General features: G+C 37.9%; 1 long non-coding RNA gene across 2 annotated transcripts in view; it reads right to left on the reverse strand.

The window, feature by feature from the left end:
* LOC148127564 (uncharacterized) overlaps positions 1-17,268 on the reverse strand; it is a 141,097-nt gene that overhangs the window by 100,019 nt on the left and 23,810 nt on the right. Inside the window, exon 4 of one of the 2 annotated variants that reach the window (XR_015743138.1) lies at positions 12,087-12,224. The exons of the other annotated variant lie outside the window; for it this stretch is intronic. This is a non-coding gene — a long non-coding RNA (uncharacterized LOC148127564). The remainder of the gene's footprint in view (positions 1-12,086; positions 12,225-17,268) is intronic. 2 annotated transcript variants of the gene reach the window in all.

Consider the following 17,268-nt stretch of genomic DNA (forward strand, 5'->3'; position numbering starts at 1 on the left):
TTGAGGTAATTCACCGTTAGGAGAATGAGCGCATACAGGGAGACGTAGTGAGAGGAGTGTTTGAATAATACACACACAGCACACAGATACACTGTACAGTAAATGTTGATTTTTACTTCCAATAAAGGTTTAAGCAAAGTTCAAAACAAGCAGTCCAAAGTCATTCACAGGTAAAATCAGTCAGTTTTCATCCAGGGATAATCCAATAACAAAGTCCAGTGTCAAAAACAGTTTAGTATCAGACTTACATCAAATCCGGGACTATCGGTCAATTAGAAGGAATGGCAAAATTCTCCAACAGAAGGAAACAGAGATTCACTGAGACTTCTTCTGAGACTAAGACTAAGACAACCCAGGTTTCTGGTTCCATCTTACAGCCGTTTGAGAAACCACACCCAATTACAGTTTTGCATTTTCTTAAAGATACAGTTTTAAAATGTTTATCCTGGTTTATATATTTTCAACCCAAATAGCTGTTAGGTGGCTTACATTCCTAACACATTGTTCCATCAATATGTCAAATTACAATTTATAATTGTATATTTAGTTTGAATATTCTTGCCCTTTAATTATTATCTTTAGTACCCTGTATTTCCCTCTAGTGTCCCAATTTTTAAAGTCTTATTTTAATAGCATTAAAAACAAAAGCATTGGAAAGTTTCTTTATACGTAATTCCAAAGACTTATTTCAATTTTCTCTGGATCCTTAGTCTGTAACTTTCTAAAATCAAAGTTTTAATCACTCTTTTGCTATTTATTTAAAAAGTTAGTTCTTAAATCTATAGTTAAAACTTATTTTGCTAACATTTGAAAGTTCACCTGGTGCGCTAAAATATCTTCATTCAAAGGCTCTTAATAGCTAAAAAGTAGTTAGCAAGCAACTTACAAAAGTGATTAAAAAGGGAATTATGCAGTGTTAATGCCCTTTCAAAATTGCCAATCATGATTTGAGTAAGTTGGCTATTCTCTCCTCTGCCAGAGCTCTAAATCTTCCCAAGACCACAGTCTTTCAATCTCCTTGTGAGGAGCAGCTGTCTGGAACACTTGTGGGCAATCTCAATCTTTGATCCAAAGAAGAATTATCAAAGAGGAAAAATTCAGAAGAATCAGAAAGGAATTACCAATGTACCCTCTGGCTCTTCGTTCCTCTGCATATTTTGCAGAGGCTTTCTTCAGTCTACCATTTCTTCCCTAGAAGTCCCTTCTTCTCTAGAATCAGACCCTAAATAGCTCTTAATCGTTTTATTACAAACATGAAAATTCAGGTCACACATCCAAGTACAGTGCTGTGTATTGAGAACTAGAGATCAAAGAGGTGAGAAAATTGGCCCAGAAATAATATTACTGATCAAGAATTGTAAAAATGTTGGATCAATTTAAATCTAGCTGAGCAAAAATTTTCTGAATATCCTTGGTTGGAGTAATGGATATTTCAGTAATGGCAATCCTATGCCAGTTTCCTTAGAGGTGAGATCTAAGTGACACAATAAATTCAAGATACATCATACTCCCTTCTGATTTATATTAATGATGACCTACATGCAAGTGTTTGATTTTAATTGAAATACTGCATGCAGTCGGAGAGGTTTTAATTTTCTCTTCCAAATCAGGTGCATCAAGAATCATTTTAAAATTTGCAAAGTCAGCTGATGATGATACAATACATTATGGATACATTCAAAAAGTTCAGTGCTTTTCTGTAATCTAATACTGAGATTAGTAAAGTCATGATTATTTCTATACTAAATAATTCACCATGAGAGCCATTAAAACCCCAAATCTGTTTTATTACTTATAATATCTGGCATGGGACAGAAATGTCGGTGTGGGAACTTTTGGGGAATTTTGAATTTCATTTTTATATAATACTGTACCAGTACACCACAATCATTTTTGTCAATACAAGTATACTTTCAATAGTTCTAGATTCTCCCTGTATTCAGTGAATTTGTCATGCAAGCACTGAGGAAAATGTTTGGTTCCACTTCAATAGTTCAGATTTGAAAGTGGACATTTTCAAAAAGGCTTGCTGAGAGCTCTATTCCTGGTGCACCATTTTGCTCGTTCCAGCAATGTTATAGAGGCAGATGGATAAAAGATTGCATAACCTTTACAGGCTTTCTGCTTACAAATCCTTATGCAATCTTTCACACCTGCAAGGTGCAGAACTGCAACTCCTTTTGACATGAGCATTGCTGTTCTACCAATGAAGCTGCCTGTGAATAGCCAAATTTCAGAATTCCCAAAGTGTATTTCTTCTCTCCCAAATACCTACCAAGATTTGAATTGTGCTTGTTCCATCTTTTGAGGATGGGTCAACTATCATAGACGTTGATTGGTTGATTGCATTTGCTCAATGTGTTGAAGTGAAAAATCTTTATATACCCATACCCTTCTGTTCTGTCACCAGTAAAGAGACTCGCAGGGTTGAATTCAGCTCTGTAATAATAACAGTAACTTCAACTGCAGTTGAACCGCAGCAGCCCTTTTTATAGCGGCTGCTCCATGGCTCGCAACCAATGACATTTAGTTAAACTTCCCACCGCTATTGGCAGCCAATCAGGTACTAACGTTACTAACCAATTGTATCATTGCTTCTGTTAACCAATAGGAACATCGCCCTAGAAGTCTCTATTTAAATACACTACACCTTCCTTCACACTTTTCCATACTGAGATGGAGCATCACCCTGTTTCCCCTTATATCTCCAGCAATAAATTTCCAAGCAAAATTTATGCAGGTGATATATTTGAATTATCCAGCTTCCTCAAAACAGAATCTAATATGGGCAAAAAAGATCCAGAATTCAAGATACGAAGGTAGCAAAATACACAAATCCAAAGGATTGAGCAGCCATGCAGAGTCAAGGAAATAATAAAGGTTTAGAAATTGAATTGCAAAATTCAAAGCTCAGTAGATGCTAAACAAGATTATTCCTGACTTTTTTACTGCCTTACTGCTTCTGACTGATGTTTTTATACAAAGTGAGACTCCACAGAAGCTCAGCTGGCATTAAATTACTACACACTAAATAGCCTCATGGCTTTGGATAGTATAAAATTCCATCACAATTAGTAACGGAGAATAATAAATATAATATAGTTAATTAATATGATAAATGTAATTAATATTAAATATAATACATAAAGTATAATAACCAAGCTCAGAGGACACCAAGAACCTGTCCATCAGTATTCTACTCCAGAGCCACAGGAAGTAGATGTTAGAAACTGTTTCTGTCACAAATGCTGTGTTGTATCCTGGCTCTTCAGTAGCCAAAGAATCCTACTGTACTTACTCTTCAGATAAGAACTATGAGGAGACTATGATAGCACTGACAGTTACACACAGTTTACAACCAGATGCATCCACAAAAAAGGTGCAAGTACAAAATATGTGTTATGATATTGCAATGGGTACTCTACTTCTCACATAGCTGCATATGATGTCCCACTGCATACTATGTTGTTTCAGAGGGTGTCTGCTAAGGAAATAATGCTTATGTTTGCAATGCATGGCTTAGGCATCTATGCTATATACCTATAGGCCCCAGTCTAATTCAAACATCAGAGACAGACCATTTGCAACTGCAAGATTGTCTGTGGTGCATATTTTTAACTTCAAACAGATGTTGTATTTTAGCATATCATGGAAACCAAGATATTGACTTAGCATGTTGTATGAACTAGGCCCTCACAACAACCCAAACTATGATTTTTTGTATGTGTTTAGATTATTAAAGCATGTGAACACAGAGACAGTTTTTAGCAAAGAGGTTTAAATTTAGGTTGATCACATGCAACCGTTGATTGTATTAACTTGATCAGGAAAGAAAGAAAGAAAGCTTCAGAATGAGAAAATGTATGAAAGTGAAAAAAGGGAATTTAAGAGGACAAATTATAGAAAAATGGGTACTTCCATCCACCTTTGCTTGGGCTGTGACACCCTTTATTGCTTGCTTCATTAATTACCAATATGTCAACATAATAGACTACTGCTGAGAGAATTCAGCAGGAGACTTGGATATAATGCTTTTTAAAAAAATAAATCTGAAAAAAATCAGGTGCTTTTCAAAACCAACACAGATGTTCCTGGTTGGTTCAATTCTCCAGAGAAAAGAGTGCCAATGGCAAGATAAAGTGAGAAAAGAAGAATTCATGAATTTGGGGGACTTCTTTTTCAGAGCCTTCTCAACCTTGGCGGCTATAATAGAACTGAGCTATTAAGAGATTTGTCTGTTAACTCTGCAATATCCAGAACTTCCTGGATTCTTGTGTGTCTATTTCATGTTTCACACAGAGAGAAAGTACCACTCATCCAAGAAAGTTTTACTAATAATTACAGGTTCACTTGTTCACTTTTAATGTGGCAAAGAAGAAAAATTACAAATACATGAGGTGTTTGTCAAGTCAGACTCCTAAAGTAATGTCCTATAACTGAAGTTTAATCAAACATTTTCTGCTCTGTTTTCATTCACTTTTGGGGGGGATTGCTAGCATCTGGCACACTTGTTCAAACAAAAACAGCACCCTAATTTTATTTATCTCCACAGGAGTTTTTTTAAAAGGTGAAAATGGTACTCTGGACAGTGCAATCTAAAATCTACCTGTTTTTTTTTTCATGTGCATCAGTGGTAGGATTCACTTTTTTTTAGTACCGGTTCTGTGGGAGTGGCTTAATGGGTGTGGCAGGGGAAGCATACCGTAAAATCTCCAGTCAGAGGTAGTATTTGCAGTTCTTCAAACTACTCAAAATTTCCGCTACCGGTTCTCCAGAACACCACCTGCTGAACACCACCTCTGATGTGCATCCTATGTATGATGTACATAAAAAACAAGTGGAGCTTTAATTGCCCCATCACAACCACCATCTTGATGTTTTTGAAGACATCCTGCAAATAATCCTACCTCTCCATGTCACTTTTTCTCCAGCTCGGCCACTGAAACTTGAATTTTCGCTCTTTATTCTAGCTTTCAGGGGCCATCAGCTTCTTACACTCCTGCATTTTAGTTTTGACCAGCTATAGCTCCTGATCTTCATATGATGTTGTTCTTTCACTGTTCTAAGAAATCCTAAAGAATCATTCTGCCTATTCAGTGACAAGGATATATAGAAACCAATCTTTCTTCTCTATGAATATTTATGATAAGATAATTTGGGAATGTCCTATATTTAAGATTTGATAGTGGCCTTGAACTAATTTATCCATTATCAAGCACAGTATTCTATACGCATACAGTGATCTGCCAAGCATTCTATCATTTTCATAATAAACAGCAACAAACACCAATAAAAAAAATCCATATTTGTATATTTTTCTGTGTCATTTTGGTTAATCCTAGCAGTAAAATCCAACTAACAATTTAAAAATAATAAATCTAGCCTCTAAAGCAGGGGTGTAAACTCGTGTCATCACAGCAGCGTCATGTGACGTATCGGGACTTTTTTCCACTTCGCTAAACCAGGCGTGAGCATGGCCAGCACATGACGCATCCGGCCCATGAGCCATGAGTTTGACAGCCCTGCTCTATAGGTCAGGGTCCCTGTCAGTTTCTGGGGAGGGACATGAACTGCAGCCAAATAAAGTATATCATACAGCCTATCATATAGTGATGGGAATATCAAACCACAGAAATGGAATTTCATTCATTTTTAGGGGAAAGTTGGAGGGCATAGAAAGTAACTGAAACCAACAGTACCTAAGCCATATTGAATGTGTTTGTCCAATTGATGCTTGGCAACTCCACCCAAAATGGGAGCTTGGAGGAGGGAGCATGATTCCCTTTGGGGAATCCTGGGGGGCATGTACTTTGTCATCCATCCTAGCACACATGTGCATGTGTGTATGTCTGGGTGTCTGGATGTGTGTGTACTCAAATACAGGTCACTTGGTGTTGGCTAGAGGAGATAGTGACAGGTCACTTAGTGACAGGTCACTTGGTGTTGGCTCCAGGAGATAGTGACTAGCATCTTTTTTTTGCCCCACAAAATTGCTTCCAAAACTAGCATTTCAGCCAAGCCAGTTTATTGCCACGTTATATACTCAACAATCAAGTTCTTCCTTTTGCCAGAAGAATGAATTTTGCTTACTGAAGCAATGTGCTGCTTAGTAAATGAAACCTTTCTTCACACAGACTGTGTCTAAACCAAACTATTTTTTAAAACCCTCAATTAGACTGTATCTTAAAAAATGCTTTTGTAACATTTTATGGCAAGCAAATGGATGGTTTGCTAAGAATCCATAATCCTTCAAAATTGCTTCCCAGAGAAAAGGGGCATTTTCAGAAAGGATTGTTTAAAAAAAATAAAACAAATCCGAGGAAGGGGTGTTTTATATATTTCTGTGTCCACATTTTTCAAATATATGTTTATATAAAAGCAGTAAGTAGGGATGAGCTTTGCAGGAGAATAACCATATTTCCAATATATATTTGCAATATATTAATTTACACTAAACACAGATACTTCTATCTAGGCTGTAAAAATTTCCGAACACAAATGCATATCTCTTTTCTGCCATCTAGTGGTTGCTTTGATTTTTGCAGCCAATATTTAATAGCCCTAAAATTAAAATTAACCCTGCCTAGAGTTTCAGTCACAAACTGAATTGTGCATTATTTAGTTTTGTAATTTTTTCCCTTTCCTGTAGACTCACTTTCTCTCTCACTATGAGTCCATCACTGAGAGCATCAAAACTTAAAAATCTTGGAACTTTTCAAAGCTTTTTATCAACGGAAATTAGTCTCCAGCAACTATATAATGTTGCTGATTGATTCCACAAGCTAAGGAAGATCAAATGAGTCAATAGTTGGATAATGAGCAACAAGAAACACTTCTCGGTTCATACATATCACACTGAACCATGGGTGTCAAACTCAATTACATTGAGGGCCGCATCACTGTTGTGTTTGATCTCAGGGAGGCCAGGGAGGGATGAGTAGCTGAGGGCATGGCCAGGGTGGGCTTAGCCAGCTCAATCTCACTCATCAAGGCTCTGTTTTTGGCCATGACGGCCTCCTGCAGCCCTGTTGTGGTTCGCCGGCAGCAGGTGCAGACAACAGAGGTGTTTGACAGCGAGGATGAAAGGGAACCAGTCAGGGAGTCTGGCAAGGACTTGGATGAGGGTGCTGTGTCTGATGCAGGGATGGGGCCATGACTATTGGAGAGTGGAGTGCTGCCTTTGGAACTTTTGGAGTCTGGTAACAGTGAAGTACAATACCCCGGGGAGCCTGTGCCCAGTGAACGTGTGCGCAGGGTTGCTCGAAGGAGCAGCTGAAGCAGCAAGGGTGACTCGGGAGTAAGGCTGGAAGGTGATTGCCCCTCCCATAAGGGATAAAGACCAGCACTTGGGGATGTGTTCTATGCAGGAAGCAAAGAAGTTTCTTTAGACTCTAAGTCCTCATTGAAGCCCTACAAACTCCGGTTTGGTTTTGAAACTTCTGTCGGTTGATATTTATCAGTAACTAGACTTCTGTTCTTGGCAGTCTTTTACAACCTTGAAAGGACTTGCTTTTATCTTGGACAATTAGGTTTAAATGACTCTTGGCTGAGAATGCAAAGAATTCCCAGTACCACATTTAAAAAGGTTTGCTTTTATACAGTTTATGTTTATTTAATTTGAACAAGGCTTGGGTGAGAACAAGCCCTCTGCCAGCGAAAACAGAGTGTGGGACCTCCCCAGGCCACTGTTTTCACTGGCAGAGGGCTGCAGGAGGCCATCACAGCCAAAAATGGAGCCCAGAAGAACCTTGTGTGGCCTCCCTGAGCTCCATTTTCTCTGGCAGAGGCACCACAGAGGCACCGCAGTGGTTACATTCAAATTTTGTTACTACTGGTTCTGCATGGCTTATTTGGTGGGCAGGGGGAGGCCCGGCAAGGCCCTGGGGTAGTGGGAGAGACCCAGCAAGGTCCCAGGTGATGGGGAGGCCTGGAAAGGCCCTGGGCAGCAGGGGGAGGCCCAGCAAGTCCCCAAGTGGTAGGGGGAGGGCCGGCAAGGCCCTGGGGTGGCGGGGAGAGGCCCGACAAAACCCAGGGCAGTGGGGGAGGGGCTAGTGCAACTCACAGGCTTACCTGTGAGCAAGTAGATCAGGGCTGCTCGGTTGGGGCTCAGGCACCACGTGGGGAATGCAGGTTAGAAAGGCAAGCCACAAGGACCCAGCATGCCGCTCCTGAATTAAAAGAAATGTGAAAGCTTCAACAGAAGAGAATTTCTGGAGTTCAGGTTTTAACTGATGTTTCATTATGCAACTAGATAAAATCATCACTTGATCACTGATTCTACCTACCTGGTTACTAAAACTTCTGGAATCAAACAACCAAGCTCAGAGAGCACCAAGAACTCCACAAAAGCATTTATTTAATCTTTGTACCAGTTTAGAAAAGTAGAATGGCATTTCTTTGTAAGGTGCTGAATGTGCTGTAATGTTCTTTGTAAGGTGCTGAATGTGTAACCATTTCTGGCCAGTTTGGGGTTAGTGGAGTATTACTAGTAATACAGTATTCATTCTGAAACAGATTAAACTAGAACAGTAAATATTTTATTAAAAGGAAGCAGAACCGTAAGAAAAATTCCAAATTTTGCCCACACAGGTAGCTCCAATCCAATTTCCTTGTACTTCAGTGATTTTTATTATTTCATCAAATTTATTGTATCAAGTTTTTTTATTTATCAAATTCATATTGGCCACCCAGCTCACACAAGGTGACTTTAGGAAGTATACAATAAAAGCAACCAGTAAAATCAAATATAAAAAATACAAATCAATTAAAGCAAACAACATAAGTAAAACCAAGCAAATAAGTTTGCCAGCCAACTAACAAACATATGCAGGAAACACACAACAATAGTAATGGGAGACTTCAATTATCCTGATATCAATTGGAAAACTAATTCTGCACCAAGTGAGAAATCAAATAAGTTCCTAACCAACCTAGCTGACCACTTTGTTGTCCAAAAGGTAGAGGGTGAAACTAGAGGGACAGCCATACTGGACTTAATTCTTACAAACAGAGAAGAAGTGATAGAGGGATTTGAAACTGCAGGAACCTTGGGTGAGAGTGACCATGTCATACTAGAATTCAACATAACACAAACACAAACAACAGAACATAATGACACCAGAGTCTTGGATTTTAAAAGAGCTGATTTCAATAAACTCAGAGAGAACTTGGGAAAGATTCCACGGACCAAAATCCTAAAGGGGAAAACAACTCAAGAATCTTGGGAAACTCTAAAAAGTATGATCATAGAAGCCCATATCAGCACAACACCACTGAGAAAGAAAAACAAGAAATCCAAGAAGAAACCAGCATGGCTGCACAAAGATCTCTCTGGCAAATTGAAAGAAAAAAAGGACAAGTACAAAAAATGGAAAGAAGGACATACAACTAAGGCAGAATATCAGCAGATAGCCAGAATCTGCAAAGACGAAGTCAGGATAGCAAAGGCTCAGAATGAACAAAGACTTGCAACAAAAGTCAAAGATAATAAAAAAAGTTTCTTCCAACATATAAATAGCAAGAAAAAAATCAAGGAAACAGTCGGTCCACTAAAGAGAGAAGATGGCAAGGAAGTAAAAGGCAACAGAGAGAAAGCAGAACTGTTTAACTCATTCTTTGCATCCATCTTCATGCAAAAAGAAACTATAGCCCAACCCACCAAAAACATAACTGTAAAAGACAGACCAGAAATAAAAGTTAAAAGCAAAAAAAAATAGTAAAAGAACACCTGTCTGATCTTAATGAAAACAAATCGCCAGGGCCTAATGGATTACATCCCAGAGTTTTAAAGGAGCTGGCTGAGGTCATCTCAGAACCACTGCACCATATCTTTCAAAAATCCTGAAGTACCGGGGAACTACCAGAGGACTGGAAAAGAGCTGATGTGGTTCCCATCTTCAAAAAAGGGAGAAAAAAAACAAACCCAGGAAACTATAGACCAATTAGTCTAACATCAATACCCGGGAAGATACTGGAAAAGATAATAAAAAAAACAGATCTGCCAACATCTTGAAACAAGTAAAGTAACAACTAGCAGTCAGCATGCAATTGTTAAGAACAGATCATGCCAAACCAATCTTATTTCATTCTTCAACACAGTGACTAAATTAGTAGACTAGAAAAATACTGTGGACATAATATATTCAGCGAGGCATTCAACAAAGTAGACCACAACCTACTTCTTAGTAAGCTAGAAAAAAGTGGAATAGATAGCACCACCATTAGATGGACTCATAACTGGCTGGCAAACCATACTCAACGAGTAGTCCTTAATGGGTCTAAGTCTACATGGAGGAAAGTAAGCAGTGGGGTGCCACAAGGTTCTGTCTTAGGCCCAGTACTCTTCAATATCTTCATTAATGACTTAAATGAGGGAATAGAAGGGGAACTTACCAAATTTGCAGATGATACTAAGCTGGCAGGAATAGCTAATAACCAAGAAGATAGGTTCAAGATCTAGATGGATCTTGACAGACTAGAATACTGGGCTCTTGGAGTCTTCGTGGACAACCAACTAAATATGAGCCAGCAGTGTGCAGCAGCAGCCAAAAAAGCTAATGCAATCCTAAATTGTATTAACAGAGGGATACAATCGAGATCAAGGGAAGTGCTAATACCACTCTATAAAGCCTTAGTAAGACCACACCTAGAGTACTGCATCCAGTTTTGGTCACCACATTATAAACAAGATGTATAAAAAATACAGAGAAAAGCAACCAGGATGATTAGGGGACTGGAGGCTAAAACATACAACAAATGATTGCAGGAACTGGGCTTGGCTAGTCTAGTAAAGAGAAGGACCAGGGGAGACATGATAGCAGTCTTCCAATATTTGAGGGGCTGCCACAGGGAGGAAGGGGGGTCAAGCTATTTTCTAAAGCTCCTGTAGGCCAGACAAGGAATAATGGATGGAAACTGAACAAGGAGAGATTTAACCTGGAAACAAGGATAAACTTTCTGACAGTGAGAACAATCAACCAATGGAACACCTTGTCCTCAGAAGTTGTGGGAGCGCCATCAGTTGAGACTTTCAAGAAGAGATTGGACTGCCATTTGTCAGAAATGGTGTAGGGTCTCCTGCTTGGGCAGGGGGTTGGACTAGATGACCTACAAGGTCCCTTCCAACTCTGATTATCTGTTTGATCTGTTTGAAGTAAAATCAAGATTGTGAAAGGATTAATTAAGATGTAATATGTGATGCAAATAACATGGGGGCTCTTTTTGAGGGCTCTCTGAAAGGCCACAGGGGTTGAGGTTAATCTTAACTCGGGGAGATGATGTTCCAGAGGTCAGGAACCACAAAAAGTGTTTCCTGGATCCAATCAGATGGAATATCTTAGCAGATAGAACCCTCAACAAGTCTGTTCTGCTAGACTTGATGGCATGGATAGAAGTCATTGGGGAAAGCTGGTCCTTCAAACAACCTGGCTCCCATGCATCCTGAATTATACCTTGAAGCAAACCAGCAACCAGTGCAACTCCTAGAGCAGAGATGTAATATGTCCTTCTAGGAACACCCATAACTGCTCATACCATTCCCAAAGGTGTTTATACCAAAAGCAACTGTAATGTCTTGGTGGGGTTTTCTTCGTTGAAAACTTTTCACTTCTCATCCAAGAAGGTTCATCAATTCTGAGAATTTGTTAAATGCAAAATGTTTTCAAAGAAAAAAAACAGGAAGAAACCAAGAACGTCCAGTTGCCTTTTGGGAAAAAGGACCTTTGAGACAACTATGACCTGGATGATTGAGAACCTCCACAGACATTTTGCATCAACTGAAGCATCTGAACACTCTGCAATGCCAGCCCTATGTAGAGCACATTGCACTAGCCCATTCAGGAGATGTCAGGGCATAAATAACTATGACTAAAGCCTCATGATCCAGGAATATGTGCAACTGGAACACAACACAAAATTGTGCAAAGGTCCTCCTGGTCACAACTGCCACTTACTCCTCAAATAGAAGACATGAATCCAGAAGGACTCTCAGGTAGTTGTTGTTCCCCATCCACAACTCACAGCCTCTAGCAGCAGGATAAGGTACAACTGAGTATCATATAAATCAGATCATAATGATAACACTTCACCCGAAGGTAATGGATGATCTCTCCCAGCATTTTATTTACATGTTTAACAGGAGTGAAAAACACATCAAATTCTGTAGCACTTTACATAGTAGAAGCCAATGGCTCTCTCACTCTAATTGACATCAATTGGTATCAGACCTATAAGAAGAAAGCAAACAAACACGGTATAGTTCTACATGCACACAGCCATTCCAGCTATATACTATGGTTAACAGTATCAAAATCTTGAAAATTCCACTAGAAATTCCATTTCCAAATTCCTATCTCTCTACAAAGACTCCACACATAGCAACCCTGTGTAGGTAAGGTAGAAAAAAATGTTTTATTTCCTTGTTTGCTATACATGAATTCAGCACTGATTATTAATATGAGATCTTCAAGCTATCATGGAAATACAGAAGCTAGCTTATTTGCAGCCAGTTACTTGTTAAATGGTAGACCTATGAATTTCTAAAGAATACTACAGAATAATATAGTTAGCTAAAGCACAGTTTCTCTCTTATGATATTTGACTTTCAAATTGTATACACATTTTCAAATTATTATTTTTTTCCTGTCAGTGCTGAGCAAACAAATGTCCACTATTTTTTATGGATTACATGCTGTAGTTTTTCCCTATCCAATTTCTGGCAAAATGATAGTATGGTTCTATTTAATGGGTTTCAGCTGTGGACAGATCACTCTGAACTCAAAGCACACATTTATTTGAAGGTAGGCGAGGTAGATATTGACAAAAAATGATTTTACAAGTTAGAGTAAATTTATGAGGGATTAGAAGAGTCAGCATTAATACCAAGACAAAAGAGTGACAAATAATATCAAAAACAACTCTTCAATATTTCAATGAATGAAATATAGGATTGCTCATAAATTTTGCAAATAGATTTTTTTAAAAAACTAGAGATCCATTTGCAAGTAGATTAACAGGCCACTTCTGAGCACCTTTGACCTTCCTAGAACTTTAGGGGGCATAGTATTTTTCATATAACATGATCTCATTTCTTTTTTTATAATAATTTTTACTGAAGTTTTGAAATACAAAAATAAATAATACAAACCAAGAAAAAAAAGAAAAAAAAACCAAGTGCCAGGAATAGCTAATACTCTGGAAGATAGGCTCAGAATACAGAAGGATCTTGACAGATTTGAACACTGGGACTTATCTAACAAAAAAAAAGCCTCCAACCATTTTAATCTGACTAAGTAAACCAACTATATAAATCTTTTTTATTTTGAAACTCTTGATATTTATTCCCTTTAAGTAGTGTTCCAAACATTGATTTTTCATTCCCTCTATATCTCTTCTGAGGAACTCCTTCATAAGTATAACATATCTCTTTTGCAAGTCGAGAATAAGAAAGTTGTCCAAGTCACTCTTCGTTGAAATCCACACATCCAAATCACATTTCTGATTTATGCACCTGAAAAATCATATGGTTTCATTTATAAGTCCTAAATAACATCTTTGTCAATATCATTTGCATAACCTGTCAATTTTAAATCCATATCCAAAACAACCTAGTTCTCAGTTGAACTTTCTTCTCTCTTTTGAACCCATTTTTATAAGTAACATATAACTGAAGAGAAAGTTCAGAGTACATTGTTGCCATATATCCTTGAATTCTTCCAGAGTTAAAATATTATTCCCAGAGGTGGGATTTAGCCGGTTCAAACCTGATACTAAATTTACATCTGGTTCGCCAAACCCGTAGTTGAACCAATCAGCTGGCCCTCCGACCCTGCCCCACCGCTCACAGGAGTCTCCACACAGCCTGGTGCAGATAAGTGCAGAGTCCGCACAGAGGCTCTGGGAGGGTGAATAATGGCCCTCCTGAAAGTTCTGGAAGTCTGGAAATGGACCTGATTCCAGCTTCCAGAGGGCCTCCAGAGCTTAGGGGAGGCTATTTTCTCCCTCCCAGAAGCCTGAGGGAAACCTCCAGACTCTGGGAAAGACAAAAACTGCCCCTCCCAGAAGTTTTCATTGGCCACGCCCACTATGGCCACACCTACCCAGCAACTGAGCAGAAAACCAGTTGTTGGGATTTTTGAATCTCAACCCTGATTGTTCTCCATTCTGCATTAGCGGGTCTTCTCCTTTAATTAGAATCTTTAGTTCTTTCTGTTTGCTTCTAGTAATCGGCCTTCAGGGTCTCCCCTTATCATGCTTTTTCTAATTTACAACAGTTTCTGTTGAGGTAATTCCCCGTTAGGAGAATGAGCGCATACAGGGAGACGTATAGAGAGTAGTGTTAGAATAATACACACAGAGCATACAGATACACTGTACAGTAAATGTAGGTTTTTATTTCCAGAAATGTCTAAGCAAAGTCCAAAATAGGCAGTCCAAAAGTCATTCACAGATAAATCAGTCAGTTTTTCAATCCAGGGATAATCCAAATATCAAATTCCAGTGTCAAAAACAGTTCAGTATCAGACTTACATTAAATCCAGTAATATCAGTCAATTAGAAGAACTGGAGGAACAGCAATACTTTCCAACAGAAGGAAACAGAGATACTCACTCAGACACATTCTCTTCTGAGACTAAGACTAAAACAATCCAGGTTTCTGGCTCCATCTTATGGCCGTTTGAAAAACCACACCCAACTACAGTTTTGCATTTTCTTAAAGATATAGTACTAAAATGTCTATCCTGGTTTATATATTTCTAACCCAAATACCTGTTAGGTGACTTATATTCCTAACAGTTTCCAAGGAAAATATTTTACACATAAATTCAAAATCTACTTTTAATACAATTTTTTAAAAACAGGAAAAATTCTTACTATTATTTCAACATTTTATTTACAGTCAATCTGGCCCTTAGTCCATTTAAAATTTTCCAAGTTAAATATTCTAATCACACTTTTGCTGCATATTTGTAAATAAAAATTTTATTTTAAGTTTTTAGTGTTACATGAAACTTCTTTTGCTGAGGATTGAATAAAAAACACCCAAGCTAAAAAAAAATGTCATTCTGAAAGTTTTCAGAAAAAAGGTAATTTACAAGTCATTTCCAGTGGAAGTGAGTAAACTCTTTTTAAAGGCTCTGAACTGTGTCTTGGACAAAATTGACTCTCCTGGTTCCCAAAGCTTTATAATGCACCAAAGATCACCATTTTGCAGTTTCACCATGGGGAGCATCTGTATGAGGCACTATGGGTGATCCCAGTCCTGCTTGTAATCTGGAGATGAGTTCAGAAAGCTGATTCATTCACTGATTTCTCTTGGTCTTCCATTCTATTCCCACAGAGCTGACTTCAGTTTGCCACTGCTTCCTTGGAAGTTCTGTTTTGGTGGTTTCATTCTTACCTGAAAAGAAATGTTCAGAAGATATTGCTGGAGACTTTCTGTTTCACTCCATGGCACTGGTGATGTGACAAGGTTGGGGATGTGTGAAGGTTCCACTTCTCTAATAGTAACAGTAATATCCAAACATCTGGGTTAAATCTCATGCTCTAATCCATTGATTAACTCTTATCCTCCAACAGCATTCAAAAGCATTTTGAAGAGATGACCAGGAATAGTTCTGAAAAGAATTTGAAGAAAATATGTCGAAACATAATACAAACACAACAAAGAACACCTGCCATAGGCAGAGGTATGCAAATGAGTCTGGATGGATTTGGATTCAAAGATAATTGAACCATTGGGAATTCTCCTGAATTTAGTAGTTAACATGTATACACAGCTGGCATCTGTAGCATGAGTACTGTGACCATTTGTTATAGTTCTTCTTACAGTCTCATCGTGAGAAAGCTGTTGTCTCACTGATCCACATCTTGGGCACATGCCATTTAGCTGACTGAAATATACTTTATGTGCAAAATCCTTAAAAGCTATCTGGAAATGGCAAAGAATGCAGATTATTGCAAATGGAACTGTGAGTAGAAACTAGGCATTCAGATCATCTATTATTACACAAACATGATACATTCTACACCAGCTCTTTAGTTTGAAACTCACTGTAAGGGATTAAATCTTAAAATTGCAGATGGAAAAAATGAAGGACTATCTGCATCCGTAGTATATCTGTTAGCTTGACTTTTTGGAAAGAAACATTTGGTTTTTTTTACTATCTTATTCTTATTTTGCAATCACAGCTATTCTTAAACTGGCATTCTATATTTCCTATCAGCTATCATGCTGACTTGATTATGGGAATTGCAGTCCAACATATCTCAAGCTTCTTAACTTACTAAAGGAAAGACAGTGCTGAAGAAGAAGTGGAGAAGCAGGAAATTTCTAGGCTCACCCCATTAATGGGTTACTAGAACAAACTTCATAAGATCCTTCTGAAACACAGCCCAAGCCACCATCTACTCTTCATATAGTCTGCCTTCACTTGGATTACAAATAAAGTTTAAAATCTGTAGATTTTGGATAAAGATTTTTCAATAGTATTATAGTCATAGTACTTTTAGCCCAATAGCAGTTTATCAGATTTAGAAAACAATAAATCTATCCAGGAAAAAAAAATGCAACTTTGCTCTTAGTAATTAAATGGCTTTGGAGCAAGTATCATATTGTTTTATATTAACCCATGTCATTAGGAGATTTATCTTTTTGGAATTAATTGGCATACTTTCCCAGGTTCCTAAAATGAATTCCAGTGATTATGTGTGTAAATATTTGTTCTGTATTATGGTCATGGATCGCAATGAATGAGACACCAGTAGTTTAAATCAACGTACTTGAAAAAGACACTGACCTTTAAAATAAAATTTCTATGGAGTAATATTTCTTTTCAAAAACTTCAATGTCCTATTATGCTATTTTCATTGGATAGCAAGCTACGAAAAAAAGTAAATTGGGGAAAATGGACACAAACAGAAATGCTGAACAATCATTCTTAAAACTATTAGCATTACAGATGGAAGCAGCAAATCAATGCACCTCATCATGATCAGTCTATGTATTACAACTAGCTGTTTTTTTACAAAATAAATGAACAAAAGGAACTCCACTCCAACCAATACCTGCTTCAGAAGCAGATGAATAGTCCTTTTTCTGACCTCACAACATTTCACTATATGCCCCCAAAGTAGCATAAATATAGCATTTTTAAAAAATATTTCATTGTCAGTAAATCCATGATAGAATTAATATGAACTGGAACCAAGCCTGGGTAGCAGTTGAATTTCTTTGAAAACAATCAGAAAAGGGTAATATTTACTTTCTAA

The sequence above is a fragment of the Pseudonaja textilis genome, chromosome 1, assembly GCF_049901715.1.
Source record: "Pseudonaja textilis isolate UNSWEBS1 chromosome 1, rPseTex1.2, whole genome shotgun sequence".
Classification (NCBI taxonomy): Eukaryota; Metazoa; Chordata; class Lepidosauria; order Squamata; family Elapidae; genus Pseudonaja; species Pseudonaja textilis.